This window comes from Ixodes scapularis, unplaced genomic scaffold, assembly GCF_016920785.2.
Source record: "Ixodes scapularis isolate PalLabHiFi unplaced genomic scaffold, ASM1692078v2 PGA_scaffold0__279_contigs__length_252992795, whole genome shotgun sequence".
In the NCBI taxonomy this organism is placed as follows: domain Eukaryota; kingdom Metazoa; phylum Arthropoda; class Arachnida; order Ixodida; family Ixodidae; genus Ixodes; species Ixodes scapularis.
The window spans coordinates 7,911,907-7,924,325 of NW_024609835.1; the positions used below are offsets into that span (position 1 = coordinate 7,911,907).

Genomic DNA, 12,419 nt, shown 5'->3' on the forward strand with positions numbered 1-12,419 from the left:
AAACAAATTAGACACCAAAGTGGTCATAAAATCAACTTCATGTAAGGCTGCGCCAATACAAATATATGACTTGAATAATAAGCTTTTGAGTAATTCGATACGGGAATGAAATATCTAATATTCTGTTCACAAATAATAAACCTATTAGGCAAACAACAGATGCCTGGCACAGATCTTACTAGACCTGTTTTCCGCTCCCCATTCAAGCACACAGAAGTGTTGAACTTCCAAATATGTGAGACATATTTCGGGTCCGCCCTTCCACTGGATCCCAGCACACACAGTATAATTTAAAAACGTATATCCTAAAAAGATCAGATTAAATACTGAATCTTGCGATGCTGCATCTGCACTTTGATAACCTACGAATTACAATATACTCGTAGAGCCACAACACTCTGACGTGATCATTATGTATTGTTCCCATGCACTTGATAATTGATATGAATGGTAAATTCAGAGAATATAATATAAAGATACTGTGCGTGTAAGTTACTTTTTATGCAAGAGAGTAATATGTTATTCTACTGTTAATGAAGGTATTCAAGTTGAAAGCCAATTAAGGGTAATAGCGCAGGCAAGGTGGAGAATAACTTCCATTTTATACCCGAGGCGAGGAACGATAAAAAAACGAACCCACAAACCTTGTAGGCTGTGTCCGTTTTTTATCGCTCCTCGTCTCGTGTTTAAATAAAAAAAAAGCCAATTATCTTTTAAATATTTCATTACACTGAATTGTTATAACTTGTTTCGTAGTTGAAAATCCATGGTGACTAAAATTTAAATTTGGCTTGTTGATATGTCGGAAAGGAAACATATAAAACTAAACTATAAATAGAAGAGACTCGATAAACGAAAGAATAACTCTCAGTGGATGTTTGTTACGGGGAATTGAAAATAAAACGAAAAAAATACCGCATCTTCACGTGGTGAATGATGTTGATTGGGGCAAAGTGATTGGGGCAAAGCTCTGGTGATGCTTGTCTTGGTAGACGCTGAGCCGCAGCATGCCGAGCCTTTCGTTCGTTTTCATCCATGTCACGCTGCGGTCAAATGCTCAAATGCGTATATAACCACGTTCCATACCACACATTCTCTTTCTGACATGGATGAAAACAAACGAAAGGCTCGGCATGCTGCGGCTCACCGTCTACGCAGACAAGCACCACCAGAGCTTCGCCCCAATCAACATCATTCACCACGTGGAGATGCGGTTGTTTTTGTTTTTTTGTTTTTTTGCCCTACACGAGCACGAGAGTACGTGCTCACATGCTCGTGAGCACGTGAGCGCGTGAGCTCACGAGCAGGAGCACGTGCACCCGACGGCGGACGGACATACGGACATGGCTAGCCCCTAAAGCCTGGGTCATATGCAGCGGTTTTGGCGCTAGTGCGGCGCGGTTTCTGCCGTCGCGGCGGTCTGGCCAGCACCAGCGCTTAAGCGGCACGAGCGCCGCGACGGGAGAAATCGCGCCGCTTTAGGGCCAAAATCGCTACATGTGAAACCTGCTTAAGGATCGAGCTTCGCCCCTAAAAACATAACAGACAACTTAAATCATAAGTCACCACCTACCCCACATGCATGCCAATTTGTGTATTGACTAGAGAAGGGGAGCGAGAAAAAAGCAGTGGTAGAGGAGACACCTCCAGGTGTATTGTCTGGTGGAGACAATATATTATCCGCTTTTACATAGCCTACGCAGGTTATACAGGCTATGCAGGTTAAATGTACTGCATTTTGCAGTACATTTAACAGATGCAGTTGCATGCCAGAATTCAATAAAATCAGATAACTACAAACTATCATGATAGAATCACAAAGATATATGGAAGCTGGTTAAATTTGGCTCGTGACAATTTCTTCCTCATTCAATCTATCTTTTTGTAAAAAAGGATCTTGATTACCCTCAACCCATAAACAAAGGCGAGCATCCTCAGCATTCACATAATGTAGGTGGCACAGGGTGGTGGCTTGTCGTGTAGTACGCACCATAGAAATAAACCAGATATGCAAATGGTGAATTGTGAACCTAGAAATAATGGGTCACTTCCTTCAATTTTACTTCTTTTTTGGCTTTTTAAATATGCAATTCTTTGCAATCTTTCTTATCTGAGTCACTCGTATATAATTGAAAATGGAGGGAACCAGATTTGTGAACATATGGTGGAAAACTACTTTCCTTTTACCAAACCACACTCTAAGTACAAATCCTAGCTCTTAGAGTAGCCTACAATGGAAATAAAATAGTGCAGTATCCTGCATGCCAAAAGATGCAAAATAGTAGACACTCCGACTTACTCAGTGCTAAGATGATGGGCGTGGCGGGAAGCTCTTCCGATATCAACATTGAAGATGAATGTTGTATAAAAGAAATCAATGATGGCAGTTCAACTACAAATCATATCATTATCTGAGAATGTTTCAAAGGGAAGAAGGAACAAATGGATAATATTTTCATGCATTAGCAGGCAAAATGAAGTCATCAGTGGTGAAACTACAAAAAAGCTGCAGCTCGTAGCAGTTTTTGTAGCAATAACACGATTTTTGCAGCATACATTTGAGCGTTTGGAGCAGGTGATTGCGGTTCATCACCTTGTTAACCGTGATGCCAATAATATAGAAAAACCCTGCAAGTCCTCAAAGTGCTATAAAAACTTTTTTAACTGCGATTATTACGCAGACAATTATTTGCAGAAAAAATATTGTTGTTAGAGGTGTTGTAATAAAAGGTTCTAGAAAGTAAAAATACAAACCTTTGGCAAGCACCTCCATGCCTTTAAATCTCCATGCTTTTACTAGATTAGTCCTGTCTTCGACAACTGCAAAGCAACAAAACTATGTTTAAGAGTGAATAATCCACGCATGTCACGAGATGCATTTTCTCTTAAAATAAAAATAATTAGAGGAAGAGTCATATGAGCGTTCCTCATGTAATCGGTGTCACCGAAACACTGATTTACACTACTCTTCGTCCCATGCAAGGCATCAATATTCGTTCCAGCCAATGGCAATCAACTATCAAGGGAAACTAAGGGTTAGTAAATCTTGGAAAGTGGCCCCTTTTCGCTCGAGCATATATTTTAATGATTGCTTTCACGGAGGGAAATATTAGCGAGCAACTGGGGGTTCCTCTATTTCATAAAGGAAAAAAATTGTTTTCGTCTATGGCAGAGTGCTTGCCCAGCTCGCCGTTGGACGGACGGGATTCGTGTACCTCAGCCCTATTCATTACCAAGCGGCAACACATCATATCTGCTGAAAGTATTTAATAAATCAAAGCAGGGAAACCGGGTCGCATGTCTTTCTCAGCATCCAGTGATGTCGGTGGCGCCATCCCGCGGTACGTTATGCAAGTACGGTCGTCGTTCGCCCGGTCTGCCGCGAAACAAACGAACAAATTTTCATAGACGAGAACTTTTTTTATATATTTTTAGGAAACTGAAGGGCGACGACGGGGCAGGGGCGCGCACGACCATCTTGCGCCAGACTCCACTGGCCGGCTCGGCCTCCATAAACAATTATGTTGCTGTTGACCATTGTTGGGACCAGAGGACCAGTCAAGCTGCATATTGCGGTTTCTTTTCTCGGGTCCAACCATCAAAATCAATAGAAATAAAAAGATTTATTATTTTTATTATCATTTCGTGTAATCACCTGTCATGTCCTCTATGCTGCCGACAGCATCATTCTTACAATAGAAACTAGAGAAAAAACGACATGCTGCCTTAAATTTCAATACGTGAGGGTACTCATTAAAATAATTCGTCGAGCGCGGTTCAGTGTTTTGTGTTCAAATTTGATTTCTCCGGTCCTCCTTACGGCACTCGAAAGCGAAGGGATACAAACAGGAAGACTTCGGAAGAGCCCAGAGCAAACCAAACTCCCATCGCAACGAGCCCTGTGCCTGAACACGTCCATCGATTCCAGTCCGATGCTACGATACGTTTCCCCCATGCAACTAATTGGGCAAAGCTGGAGCAACAAGTTTAGCGCGTTTTCCGACACAACACCCACAATTGAGTTAAGATACGCGTCTTTCTTTCCTTCTGCATTTGGATTATCTCGCAAGGCCCCTGCGAAAATTGCGAGGTTGTCCGTAAAATAAGGTTCCCAAGGAGCTGCAGTTGCGAGGAACGCTGTTACTCGGGATCCGGCGACACTGGCCTGTAACTTGGTTCCTCCTCTCCCAGTCCCCGCCCCGGTGAGCTGTCTGCGACCCTCAGTCTTGGCTTGGCAGCCACTAGAGATGCAGCTCCCACTCGCTTCTCCCGCCAGGAGCGAAGTACGCTCTGGGATTCGTCTTTTGTGTCCAAAAAACACTGCGCTGGTATAAATTCATTCCCAACGGTGTTCAGTCAGCGGAGAAAAGTGTATGAGCGTACAACACGTGCGCAAATGGTGCAGAGAATTCAAAGACGGGCGTACAGACGTCCACGACAAACAGCCTTTTGAAGGGCCATCGCTTTTGGACGGAGCGATTGCGAAAGTGGAAGAAACAATAGAGAGTTTTAGTAGACCGTTTTCGGTTTCCCGCTCCGCTCTATGGTAAGCGGAGTCGCCATCGCGCATGCGCGACCCGCTCTGGGATTTGAGCGTGGAGCGTCAGCTCCGCTATCGTCGCCATTTTGAGAAGTACGTTCCACTCTCAGTAAAGGTTCACTAGATGGTGCTTTTCTGGAAAGGTGGGTGCTCGCTATTTGAAATCATGCTTGGGAGCGCGCTTGAGCCTTATGAACCTCGCTGCACTAAGAAGCTGCGCAGACTTTGTTTGAAAAGGCGTCCCCCAGAAGACGTTTCACGGTAGTCAAGAACCTCTGACTGCTTCGAGAAATCGCTGGCCGCAATCCTTTCACGGCCCCTGAAGGGTGGGAACAGGTGCTGCCTTGTCTAAGCCAGCGGGCTCGATTTTTCTATGCGAGATGACGACGACGACGTTGAGAGGATGATACACCGGGCGACGGCGGTGTCTCAATCTGAGCCCTGGGCCTCGGTTCCTCGGAGGCGGCAGCTTCTACTTCGGCTGGACTACCTCCTTTGAGCATGATTCTTTGACCCCTGTGGACCCCAGTGAGCAATAGCGCCATTATGTTCCTGGTGCTTCTTCATGCACTGATCGAACGGCGTGCAAGATCCTCATAGCTCGCTGCTCACCCGCCCAACCCGCCTCCATGAAGTCTAAACTTCTGCGAATCGGACCGCCACCCTCCCCAATACCAACAACCCATGTCGTCGTCATCTTGCACGTATATACTCATCACATTACCATGTTCCCTAGACGCGGCACCGCGGGCCTCGGTGGTACGGGCTGCTGCTTTCCGCGGTGCCGCGGCTCTCCAGAGCCAAAAATTAAAGGTTAAAGACCAAGGACTAAAGCAGTCGGCAAACGGACAGATATTTTGTTTGGTTACTTCAGGCAGCAAGACAGTGAAAATTAGCGAAAGCGAGTGCTCCGTTTATATCTCTACTTTTTTTCCCCAATGAAATGAGTCTTTTCTTCTTCGTGTGCTTCGGTTTGTGATATGGTGCCTTGGTACACTGCGCGACACTGTTAGCGGGAGCATTCAATATCCTGTTTTCATTTTTCACCTTCAATTCGAGGGGCTGACATTTGTCTATTGGTGTGGAATAAAGCACTCGTTTGGGGCACTAATCTGAGCGACAAATTTTCAGCTTTTTCAATAGCTGTCAAAGAAATAAGCTGCAAATAAAAGCGATTTTTTTCGCGTTCGTATTAACAGTGGAGCGCAGTGTATGTATCTGCCTTGAGGGGTGACATGAAACCATTTTGCTTGACTATACACTTCTTTTTATTTCTTTTGTGTGTTTATGAAAGTGCGTTTTTCAGCTTAAGCTCCTGCCCAGTTTCTGCCTCACTTGTGCTACGGTCTTTTCTTGCAATAGAAGGCCACGCAACATAGTCTACTCTTACAATGCTGAATTCAACAGTAACACTGTAATTTGGTTAGATGCAATATTCACACGCACATCTGAGAAGTAAAATGGGAGTCGTTAGTAAACGTTTTTTATTGAAATATTTCTAGATGCCTTTCAGCCCAGTTGGACAGGTATTTCGCTCAGTACAAAAGCTTGAACATGATTTACTGTGATAAGTTTATGCATTCTAATATTAAATAAACAAAAAAATGCCCATGGTCTTTGTAGGTTTCGTTTAGCCGTCAAATTATGCCGTCTGCGCACATCACTGCCTGGTGCTTCACGACGAGCACCCTCTTGTGGTCTTCTAATTTTTTCATGGACGGCATATGGGCATGCTGTGCGGTCAACAAAACCCCAACAGTTGTTCAGGGGTGTTCCCTTGTCCGTCACGGCCTAATAAAAAAGAAAGAAAAACACTCTTACAACACGGCAGTATTTAAACACTACCAAAACATGTGATATGGGACTTGTTGCTCCTCTAAGATAAAGCGTATTTCCATTGTAGGGTTGTAAAAAACTGGGTATCGTAAATTAATATATATATATATAGTTGTTCCTTAATTCTGCTAAGGTTTGAGGCTGTCAAACTGTGCATGCGAGGCCCGCTACGCCGGAATTCAAAACGAAACTTCTGAAAACTGTTCTAATCTACCACTATTGCTTAGAAGTCCAGGATCGTGTTTGCTAAATTTTGCATTGTTTATTCCTGCCTGGTTTTCACAAGACAAAAAATTGACGCGGAATATTCTTTCGACCGTTATTGGTAACTCTTTTCAAAACACCACCGGGTAACATATTCGGCCGTTATATTTTGGGCATCGCTTTTAGTGCGAGACTTGTGACTAGAACCCATTTCATATTCAGTATTGACGCAGCATTCGTGTCTAATACATTTAGACTCGCATCCGCGACAAACAATGACGTAGCTCTCTTGCTTCCTAGACACTTGGCCAAAATAAGGCGGCCTCGAAGACTAGCGGCACCATGGGTTGCACTTTTAAAAAGGCTGCATTCAAGTGTCTATTATTTTCTAAATCTACCAAGGAAATCCAATGCAAACATTTCTTGAGGAAAGTTAAACAATTCAAAAGTTGCGAGCGAGTGTGAATAAATAAAGCTGAGGGGGGAATGGTTTCTTTGTTGCAGCTTGCGAGCGCTATGCTCGTGGTCATCTTTCAGTGGCATTTTCGACAGGAGGGCGCATGCACAGATATAATCGGCGTTCAAGCAGGCGCACCCGTACATCTGACTGCATAGCCATAGGACGTCCACAAAACGCGACGACTTTACCGACGCCGTGCTGGTCGCAAAGTGATACTTGTTCACTTCGTTTGATTATGCTGTTTTGTGTTACATAGAACTCAAATCGAATGGTTTACTTTTTACGCGCGGGGCGTACGCTTTACTTCTTGGTTCGACCTCTTTCAAGCTGAGGTCACGGTCAAAAACATCGACGCGTATTGAGTAAGTGCAGCCATCTTGAGATCTAAGCGATCACGCTAAGGACGCTGAGGGCAGTCCGCTCTACAACTTGTGAAGCGGAGCGCACGCTCACTCCGCTAACTATACGCTCCAACTCAGAGCGGGCCACGCATGCGCGGTGGGGACGATGCTTCTCGCAGAGCGTAAAGTAGAGCAAAGAGGGCTCATAAAAGTGGCCTACTAATACTCACAGATTACGAACGCGCTCGTCGTGACTTGTCCTGACACTGCCCGTGTACACCTTTGGCGTATAGAAAAAAGTAACTTTTCACCAGACAGAGCAGCTGTGCTAGAAACAATGGAAACGCGAAGTTTACACAAACCATGCAGGGTCTCACCTGTGAGCACAGCTCTAGTTTCGCCAGGGTCAACCACCTATGTTTGTTCATGTCAGCGAGCAGGTGGCCGAACCTCTCGTTGATGTGACCCACGATGAGGTTCACAGAAGTGAAGAACACCGACAAGTTCCGTCCAAACGCTCATCCAAATACGAACAGACGGTTGGGATAGGCCAGTCGAGGAAGAACAATGCAAAGCGTCCCGCCAGATTGGCAACACCCTGCGCCGATCTGTCGGGTGCTGGTATTTGGAGGCCCGCATGCAGAACAGCCAGGTCCTTCTTTAAGCAGGATAGCTTCCTAAATGGTTTCTTTTCTACGTTGGAAATATCCAGCAAATTGCGTTCGGAAAGGAAGCTTCGGCGCTTGATGGCACGAGGGATTCGAATCATAGATTCGATGTCTCGCCAGCTTAATCTCGTTAGTAGAAGTCTCCTTCCTTGAGAACAGCGGGGATTTATCGTGCAGATGCCTTGCTAGCCTTGAGCAACTCTGTACGCGTACTACGCAAAAGGATGTACTCGCAATGCGCAAACCTTCGTCCTTTTCTCGTATTTTTCTACTTCGAATAAGTAGATCTGTTTCAGTTTTAATTCGAGTGGAGCAGAAGCTACAAGAGCGAGTGCCGGCCTTTCAGCGTCCTTAATAAGCACGCGCGCTCGTGCAGTGCAAGTACCGTTTAGAGCAACATGCTCATGCTTATACCTTCGGCTTCACTCGCACACAAAGTGGAACGATTATATTTATATTTTATAGCTTAATATTTCTTCAGGTGTGTGCCTACTCTTTTGTGTTCATTATTTGTCGCCTTCGTTTTTACTACCTCTACAATCACGCTCCCTTTTACTCTCTTGGTGTTAACGCTTAGGTTTTTTTGTCTTACTAGTAGTATAAACGTCCACTTGTGGGGCTACGCAAGCAAATTTTTCGAACCCGCTCAAAACGCTCTTACGCTGAAGAGAAACGCTCTACTAAAACGCTTTTTGGACCTCCGCTTTCCATTCCGGCGAAGCGGGCCGCGCATGCGCAGTTTGGCACCTTCAGAGCGGAGCGGAAGATGAAAACGGTCTACTAAAACTCTCTAATGTTGAAAGATCGAAGGGTGACGCTTCGGGAGCTCTGCGAGATGATTTCTGATGTCAGCCAGACATGCATTGACAAAATTTTGACAGACAATTTAGGGTATGCCAAGGTTTGTGCAAGGTGGGTCCCGAGAATGCTTACGGAATGCCACAAACGGCAACGTCTTGAAGCGGCCCGCAAATTTGTTCAGGCCTGCGAAACCGATGGCGAGAAATTCTTGCACTCTATTGTCACTGGGGACGAGAGCTGGTCCCACTATATACGACACTGGAGCCGAAACAACAATCCCGCCAATGGAAACATCCAGTGTCGCCGAAGCCGCGGAAGTTCAAACAAACACTGTCTGCCGGCAAAGTGATGGCGAGCGTCTTTTGGGACAGGAAGGGGTCATTGTTGTGCAAATTCATGCCTGCCGGTACAACAGTCCATGCGGACCGCTACTGTGAGACGTGGAAGAGCCTTCGCCGCGTGATTCAAGACAAGAGGAGAGGCATGCTCACAAAGCGAGTGCGTTTCCATCAGGACAACGCTCGTCCGCACATCAACCCATGTAACAAACAATTTCATGAACAAATTTGGGTGGGATACTGTCACACACCCGCCCTACAGCCCAGACATAGCCCCAAGTGACTACCATCTCTTGCCTGAATTGAAGAAACACCTGGGAATTTCAGAACCGGAGTGGAGCTGAAGGACGAGGTTTGGCGCGGCGGAAAAGTTCCACGATTCAGGCGTGAAGAATATGGTACACCGAATGCAAACATGCATTGATCTCAATGAAAATTATGTCTAAAAATAGGGGAAACTATAAGCTTTCCAAAAATGTATTATACAATGCCAATAAATATATTTTTTATTGTGAAAAACTATTGGGAACCTTACTTTACGGGCAACCCTCCTAGCTAGCTTATCTTTTCATTGCGGTTAAATGGTGACATCCTGCGCGACATCCAAGGCAATCGCGGCGACAGCGAAGATGGCACAGCTCCCGCGGCCACCCTCCAGCCTGTGGTTCTCGCGCGAGCAAGCGTGCCGAGAAGTAAACATCAGGTGACCGTCGAGTACTCCACTTCGCTCGTCTTCGTCCACGTACTGAGTGCGCCGGCTTCCGAATTGGTCTGCCTCCGACGCTCCGTTGAAGAAATTCACCAAGAAAAGAAATCTCCAAATTCGCACCAACGGCACGTAACATGAGACCATCTGCCAACAAGAAAACTATCTCTAGAGCAAACGTGGCGTGTGTTATGCGTTTTTGCTTGAAAGAATAGGGAACACAGACCTGGACTAAGAAGCGTGAAGTAGTACATTTACTGAGTCGTGTACCGCAGAGCCGTTTATTGGGAGAGTCTTACCAGTGGGTGTGGCAACCAAAACGCTGGAGAGGAAAAAAGTGAAGGAAAGGGGGGAGAGCGACAAAGAAGCGAGAGAGAAAGGAGGGAGCAAAAAGGAGACGACCGCCATTTTGACGCAACGCTGTCGGCGCAGAGCAGGGCTGAGACCACGCGTCGTCTGCTACGGGCTTATTTCTTTTTCGCCTGAATCAAAGCTTGCGTTCAAACGTAAACAAACTTCATTCGTTGGCTTTTTAAACCACCGAGAAATAACACTATATCATTTTCTTGCCAGAGCCTGCCTAATAAACGGAAGGAACCCGAATTTTGGATGCCAATCCCATGCCTTCTGCCGGGCGAATGAATGAAAATTGCGGCCTTGCCACATCAGCTGGGAGCAGTTGGGAGTTCACGAGCATACGCTCACGCCTTTTACTCTGCGCCGCGGGCTGATTAGCTCACTCGGGAAGGGGGGCGTTATCGCGGAGATGTCATAGACTGGCTACACTCTCCGCATATACGGCTCTGGGGTACCGTCATGTCGCCTCTACGGCGTTTCGCCCGCTCGCGCCTCTCACGGCGCTTTCTAGATCTAAAAAAAAAGCTGTTAACCTACTTCTTTTTTTTTTTTACCGCTGAGTTGTTAGGGCTAGTTTTCCCAGGATCGTGTCCGTCCTCAAATAACCTGATGGCACAGAACTATAAATAGCTACCGCCGTTTATGAGCAACCGCGGCAACCAGACAACCGGCTTACCGGTTGTCTCGTTGCCGCCATCGCTCATAGATGGCGACAACCTTTCGAGCCTCGCCACTCTGGCTTGCCGACTTGCGACCGGCCATTATTTCATTCTCATCATAGTGCAGCTTCGCTGGTCTTCCTTCATCACCAGAGTGGAAAGGCTGGAAGTTTTTAACGTGCTGAAACGAAGTGTAGCGTGGCTTAGTGCATATTGAAGGCTGAAGATTTAATAGATTAACCTTCAGATTAGTATATTAACCCTTTAATTGTGATCAAACTTTCTTACCAGTTAATCGACTGGGATTTTTTTTTTTCGGAATTAAGAACAATGCCTTCTTTATTACTACCTCTTTCTTTGTCCTTTTAGGAACGAAACTTTTTCGCGGTGAACCACTTTAGCACCTTTTGTGATTGTGATTAAGGGTGACTAATGCTTGGTAACCATGCAAAATTGGTGAAAATAACGTAGTGCTATGCATAAATTTGACCAGGTGGCGCAAGCTACCGCCTGATTCAATTGGAACGTAGTATGTCGTGCATCCACCTACTTTTCTATCAAAATAATAAAAAATATCAGAGGCAGGTCGACTAAATGCACTGAAGATACAGTGGACACAACTGTGCAAGTTAAGGAGGGAAGCTAAGAGAAACTCGTAAAACGCAAGGGGAGAAGGCCGCCTTCCAGAAAACGACTTCGGAAGCGGAAAAGAAAAGTCGTTCTGCAGACAAGGAGGTGAAAGATTACCACTAATAAAATTCAACTGAGACTGGGACATAGAAAACAAAGTTTTAGAAGTGGAAGGGTTCCTTTCTTCTGAAAATTCTCGTTTTCCTTAAAGGGTCGATGCAATGCTTTTTGCACTTTGCGCAAATACAGCTTAAAAGGAATCCTTGATGCTGATGGCATATGAAACACGCGTTCGTCTTTCAGCAAACGCAATAAAAGTTGCAGAAAAAATTAAAGAAGCAAAGAAAACGAGCAGCGCTCACTTTCTAAACTCGCAGCCAGAACCAGCCGCCACGTGATCTGGAGCGATATATGCCGCCAATGTTGACCAGAGCAACGCGCTGGGGTTTGCAAAGCACGGGACACGCGCTGAGCTCTGGACTTTGTTATGGTTCGGCTATTGTCGTCATTGCAGCTATTGGACATGGGCCACTACCCGAATGCTTGCCCATCTATCGATTATGCCGAGCCCAAATAGAGTGCCCACGCAATGATCGGGTCTTGTGTATGAGCCGCATTCAAATATAGTAACTGGGAGGTACTGCGACACACCAGTCACGTCATCGAGGGGGATCGATGACGTGACTGGTGAATGCGCTACTCTGAAAGCGTAGCTAAATAAGCTACGCTTTCAGAGTAGCGCATTCCTTTTCTTTGGCATTTTGCGCAACGTTACTGGAGCAAGCTCAGTATCGTAGCTCCCTATTCTCGCCTGCAGAGGCGAGTGGCCCAGGTGGCGGTCGCGAGAACTAGCGGCGCTGCAGTCGGACCTTGCTTCCC

The 12,419-nt window shown here is 45.8% G+C and overlaps 1 pseudogene; it reads left to right on the top strand.

The window, feature by feature from the left end:
* Nucleotides 1-3,297: 3,297 nt before the first annotated feature.
* On the top strand, nt 3,298-9,578 carry LOC120842432 (annotated as a pseudogene).
* The last annotated feature ends 2,841 nt before the right edge of the window (nt 9,579-12,419 follow it).